Source organism: Peromyscus californicus, unplaced genomic scaffold (genome assembly GCF_007827085.1).
Source record: "Peromyscus californicus insignis strain IS unplaced genomic scaffold, ASM782708v3 Scaffold_8__1_contigs__length_139910024, whole genome shotgun sequence".
In the NCBI taxonomy this organism is placed as follows: Eukaryota; Metazoa; Chordata; class Mammalia; order Rodentia; family Cricetidae; genus Peromyscus; species Peromyscus californicus.
Genome location: NW_026294606.1, coordinates 70,208,419 through 70,214,581, shown reverse-complemented (window position 1 = coordinate 70,214,581; position 6,163 = coordinate 70,208,419).

Sequence of the window (6,163 nt, the reverse complement as noted above, 5' to 3'; positions counted from 1 at the left end):
ATCCCAAAGCAGTCTGGAGTCAGGAAAAATCAAGAGGCAAAGAAAGTATTCCCTGATTCACCAGGGCCCAGCACAGATTTCTCACTCTTGGTGACCAAGAGGGAAGCATCTTGACACAATTGCCAAAGGCTGCTGTGTGAACTGCTCACGGAGACACAAGCCTTCCTTATCTGAGAGACCCTGAAAGAAGAATGCTAAAACAGGCCATGAACCATGCGGAAGGCCGAAGTACATGTGCGCTTTACCTGAACCATGCGTAAGGCCGAAGTACATGTGCGCTTTACCTGAACCATGCGTAAGGCCGAAGTACATGTGCGCTTTACCTGAAGACTTTACCACCACTCCTCTCTCGGTCATCAACTTGAATAATTCTCCCCATAAACCATCTTATACTACAAAGGGAAGTGCTTAGCCAAGAAAAATAAGTAAACCAGCATTTCTTAAATTTATAACTTTAATCTGTGAAACTTGTGTATCTTAAAAAATTACAGAATTATACAAATAGAGCTATTATTAAGACACAAACACAACTCTCTTGAGAGGACCACACCTACCCCTTGGGCGTGTACTTAACTTAATAAAGCATAGTGTCGCTTCAGCTGACTCATTGTGAAATTCTTTTCTGTTGTGGTGTAAGTCAAGACCCTGGTCACACCTGAAATGAGGTCCCCAAGGATGTCATCAGGCTACACAGTGAGATCAAGTCAGGCTGTTTCCCTCAGTTGCTGACATTGCTGAAAAGAGTCTCTCAGAAGAAAATGAAGCAAAAATGCAGTGGAAAAGTAGTGCCTGAGGAACTAAGTTCAGGCAGGAGAAAATAAAGCTCTTATTTTAGTAGAAAGACAAGACTAGACATCATTTCATGCAATAAGAACAGATTCTGCACAATCAGAAATATGAGAACCAAGAAAAGCTCAAGGAACAAAAGATGCAATAGGAAAGAAATATTCAATACAAGTGCTGGAGGGTGGAGATGGCTCAGGCATTAAGAGCACTTGCTGTTCTGGCAGGAGACAGTAAACAGTTAAGTTCTCAGCACCCTCACCAGACAGCTCACAGTGGTCTGTAACTCCAGCTCCAGTGGATCTGATGTCCTCTTCTGACACCCTCAGGTACCTATGCACATGTGTTTGTACACATAGGAACACGCAAATACACACAAGTAAAACAAAATAGACTTTTAAAAGGTTGGAAAAGGAAGCCAAAGAAGCTTCTTGTACAGTGGAGCTAAAGACAAGAAAATTGAATATAAGATAATCAAAGAGAAAACACAGGGAGTAACATTAACTTACAAATTTCTAACATCTAAAAGACAGAAAAAAGGAAAGATGAAAGTATTAGAGGGGAAAAAATAAAGAAATTATCTGAATTATAGAGTGTTATGGTGTTGATTTTAGAAATGTGTGTTTTGCACTTCCACTGAATATTGGTATCCTCCCCCATACCTCCTAAAACCTTGGAGATGTCAGAAGTGAAGTGTCTTTTATTTACTAATGAGGCGATCGGTGGTTGTGGGTTCTTTTTAGGTTCAGGAAGTGGCTGGTTACTAGGCAATCTTGTGATTGGAGATTGGAATTTACAGCTCCATTCTCCAACTGAAATCGGAATGAAGGTTGACCACATCAAAACTGCCATTTTTGTTTGTTTTACTATGTTATCTCTGGTGTCCTGGAATTCATTATGTAGACCAGGGTAGCCTTTAACACACAGAGATCCACTTGCCTCTGCCTCAGAGTGCTGGGATTAAAGGCATGCACCACTATCCCTGGCTCAAACTACCAATTATTTAATCAACCACATCTAGTAATTAAAGTACAACTTAAACTCCTTAAAACAGCAACAATCTCACAACAGAACAGCTTTTAGAGCTCTTTGGGGTTGCAGATGGGTGAAATGAGGGCAGGCTGGTGTATCTGGAGAACCAAGATGTGTCAAGTTCTCTCTTCTAACTCTTCTGGCTATTGCTGAGTGTACACTTTTATAATAATTAGGTATCAATAAAGCTCTCTCCGGAGTCTGTGAGCTCTAGCAAATCATCAAAGCCCTGCCTGGGAGTATGGGAGCCTTTGATTTCTAGCCAAGTCAGAAGTTGTGGGTAACCTGGGACCTACTAATGATTGGCCTCAGAAGTGGAGTTAGTCTTCTGGGACTGAGCCCATAATCTGTGGTGTCTACATTGACTCTGATTAATGTCAGAACTGAACTGGTTTGTAGCATGTCCAGTAGCTGTCTTTTAAAGAGAGAAATTGTTCAGTATTTCTCCATTCCCCCTCCCCCAAATGGTGTTAGATAATTGAACACAATATGAATGCAAGGAAAAGAAATCGGTTTTATGTGCCTCTACACAAAGGCCTATTGAGTGGTCCAGCAGAATCTATAAAAATAAAGCCGTACCAAACACTTCATTGTGAATTTCAGCTGTAAGGGACAAGACAAGTACTGAAAGCTTCCAGATGCGGCAGGCAGCGGGAGAGTCACTGGAAGGATTATATTCCTCCAAAATAGTATCAGAAGCAAGAAGTCAATGTGTAGAAGGATAGAAAGGCAGGAGAAATTCTTGGGGCACGAGAAGGTAAAGAGTCCCTCATCCGGGAATCTGGTTGAAGCTTCTTGCTTGCAGAGAAGCAAGAAGTCCGGAGAAGTTAATACCCGCTGAAGGTCTTTCTCCTTTCCAGCCATGAATCTACAGTTTTCCAATATGCTCAGCAGAAACCTCTTTGAGAAGGGAAAAGCACATACTAAACACCTTTGTGAACCCTGGTGCCTCTTGCTTTTCCTTATCAGATTCCAATTCCATCCAAGGCTCCCCTGGAACTACCTTAGCATCTATTAAAAGTGAGAAAAGTGGGGGTAAAGTTTCTTAACCATTCGAGGAATAACCTTGAGAGCCACCAAAATGATTTCTATGGCTAATGCTAAGACAATGAACTGTGATCTTCTCTTAAGAAATGCGTGTCAGCCGGGCGGTGGTGGCGCACGCCTTTAATCCCAGCACTTGGGAGGCAGAGGCAGGCGGATCTCTGTGAGTTCGAGGCCAGCCTGGTCTCCAAAGCGAGTTCCAGGAAAGGTGCAAAGCTACACAGAGAAACCTTGTCTTGAAAAACCAAAAAAAAAAAAAAAAAAAAAAAAGAAATTCGTGTCCTTGTGGGTCTGTCTTACAGTCTCTCACTTCCCCTTGAGAAGCAAATAACATCACTTGGGTGTATCTTACTTCATTTCTGAGTACCCGCCTTTTCTTCTAATCCTCACACTTAAGCCTATATTAAGATATATTCAACCACCCCTCCAACTTTGGTGCAGTACACTGGATAATCTTAAATTTCATTTTGACGTTGAAGCCACAAATCTGTTTGGCCCCAGTCAATGCCCCTAAAAGATGAGAGTAACTCCTCAGGTAGATTAGAATGGCAGAGTGGGGCTTTGTCTCACCCTTCTCACCTCTGACAAGTGGGATAACCCTTTACCATCATGGGAGAAAATCATTTACAGTTAAGAGTAAAGACAATTTTAGACTTAGACTTTGGATAGTTAGCTTCCAAACTGCTACTAAGAATATGCTCCACAAAAATAAAAGAGTAAATGAACAATGAAGATTAGATCTTGGAACAGGAGTCCCAGATCCAAGTAGAAGGCTAAGAGTCATCTGGGGTCTAGAAAAGAGCTATTCAGACTGGATAGGTCAGAGTACTGAGCGAGTTATGTCAGAAACATAAATGAACACATTTGTGCCTTTCTATAACATCAGACCATTGAATAATAATAAATTCATGACCTATGTAAATTTTGCTGCCTTTAATTCTCTAAGGACTACTGATTTTACTTGGTAGAAATGGCCATTGGCAACTACAGATGTTTTCTTCCTATTTTAATTGCTAATATTAAATCTCTTATCACCCATTACACTTCACAAAATGTTGTGCTCCTGTGCCTGTGCGTGTGCGTGTGTGTGTGTGTGTGTGTGTGTGTGTGTGTGTGTGTGTGTATGTGTGTGTGTGTGTGTGTGTGTGTGTGTGTGTGTGTGTGTGTGTGTGTTAGTTACAGAATGGCTACAAAGGGTTATGGAGACCTTACTGAAAGCAAGAGAAGAAAGCTGATACAGATTCAAAGGGAGTTGCTGCAGGTGGCTGGGTATTAATACAACAAAGTCAGTCACAGAGCTGTTCTGAGGCACAGGCCTGTTTTAAGACACAAAGCTGAATCCATATAAATGGCAATTCAAGTGGGCCTTGTCAAATGGGGATCCTGGTGAGTAGAAGCCATGGGCACATCAAGGAGTTTGTCACCTGTCAATCCCAGATGGTGAGGTGATAGGTTTGTTGGTGGTTAACATACACCCCTGTGTCAGGACCACCCCCCTTTTTTATATGATCCAGGTAAAGCTGGGTGGTGGTGGTAAATGTCATTCTTTGTTGATCTGATGTGTTTGGCAAGTTAATATTTTTTTCTGTTGTGGTTTTGATATATTCATTATATCTACATATTCCTGATTTAATTGGTAAGTTAAGTTTGCAGATAGTAGCATTCTATTTGCACAAATAAATTATTTATCAACCTGTGCCTTCTTGTTTGTGCTGGACAGATGGTAATTACTTATGTGCACAAACAAGGAGGGGAGTCACTCTGCTTCAATATTTGTCCTCAAAATGAGGAAAACTACTGTTCTGTGAAATGGAGTCACTCCAGGCAAGGCACATCCTGAAAATGACTGTTCATTCAGTAGAGTGACTTAGGGTAGGGCACAGCCTGACAGTGACTGTTCATTCAGTAGAGAATGACTTAGGGTAGGGTACAGCTTGACAGTGACTGTTTATATAGTAGACAGTGACTTAGGGTAGGGCACAGCCTCATAGTGACTGTTTGTGCAGTAGAGAGTGACTTAGGGTAGGGCACAGCCTGATAGCCACCATTACCATTGAGATGAAAGTGATGTAAGTACATCATGTACTTGGGACATTTGAGCAGAACTTAAATGCTTGGAAAAATGTTTGTAGATGAGTCAGTGAAACATACAATTAAATAGAAATATTATAATTCTTAAGTCAAAGTAAAACTAAAATATCTTTCAACAGGGAAGGAAGAGTTATTTTAGATTACATAGGCCCTGGCATTTACATAAACAAGTACATGTAATATGGTAAGTATTAAACAATAGTCTAACTAAACTTATACAATGACACTGGAAAGTTGGTTGAGTTCAGAGAGGTAGAATCTTCATTTCCATAAAGGAAACCATACCAATTAGTCTCAAAACAGAAATATCACAGGTAACTGTATGAGTGGTAACTCTGAAGAACAGTGTGAAAAAAATCTGTTGGAAAGGGTCACCTCTAGAGATAGATAGATAGATAGATAGATAGATAGATAGATAGATATAGAGAGAGAGAGATAGATAGATAGATAGATAGATAGATAGATAGATAGAGAGAGAGAGAGAGAGAACACACCTGTGAGTGAGGTGAAGGTATAAAGCTGAGTGGTATCACTAACATGTAAAAGAGCTACATGCATTTATAATTCAGTGAAATTAAAACAGTAAATTGAACAAGGCAGCAGAAAAAAAAGACCATTGCCACCAACAAAGTACATGTTTGCAGTGATAACCTTTTTGTACACTGTGTGAAGAGGTGTCTCTGTTTTACCTCACTTGCCTAAGGCACCTCCTGATTGGTTTAATAAAGAATGGAATGGCCAATAGTTAGGCAGGAGAGGGTAGGTGGGACTTTTGGGCAGATATAGGAATTCTGGGAAAGAATCTGAGGCAGGAGATTCCTCAGCCAGATGCAGAGGAAGTTGGACCTAAGTACTGAGGAGAGGTAATGAGCCACATGGCAGATTAATATAAACAGGTTAATTTAAGTTTTAAGAGCTCGTTGGGAACAAGCCTAAGCTAAGGCCAAGCTTTCAAAGTTAATAAAAAGTCTCTGTGTCGTTATTCGGGAACTGGCAGTCCAAAGAAAGACCTGTTACACATGTTGTTCAGTTAGAGTTCTGCCCAAGTGATTTCTTCTTTAAGAACTCTGACATTGATCTTTTAGCTAATCTTTCAAGATTTATTTTTAATTCATTTCTGTGGAAAAGAAGAACACTCAGGTAATGGTATCTAGAGCATCATCTGGACTTCAGGTGAGTAAGTTGTTTTCCAGCAAAAATGATTTGTAAAGAA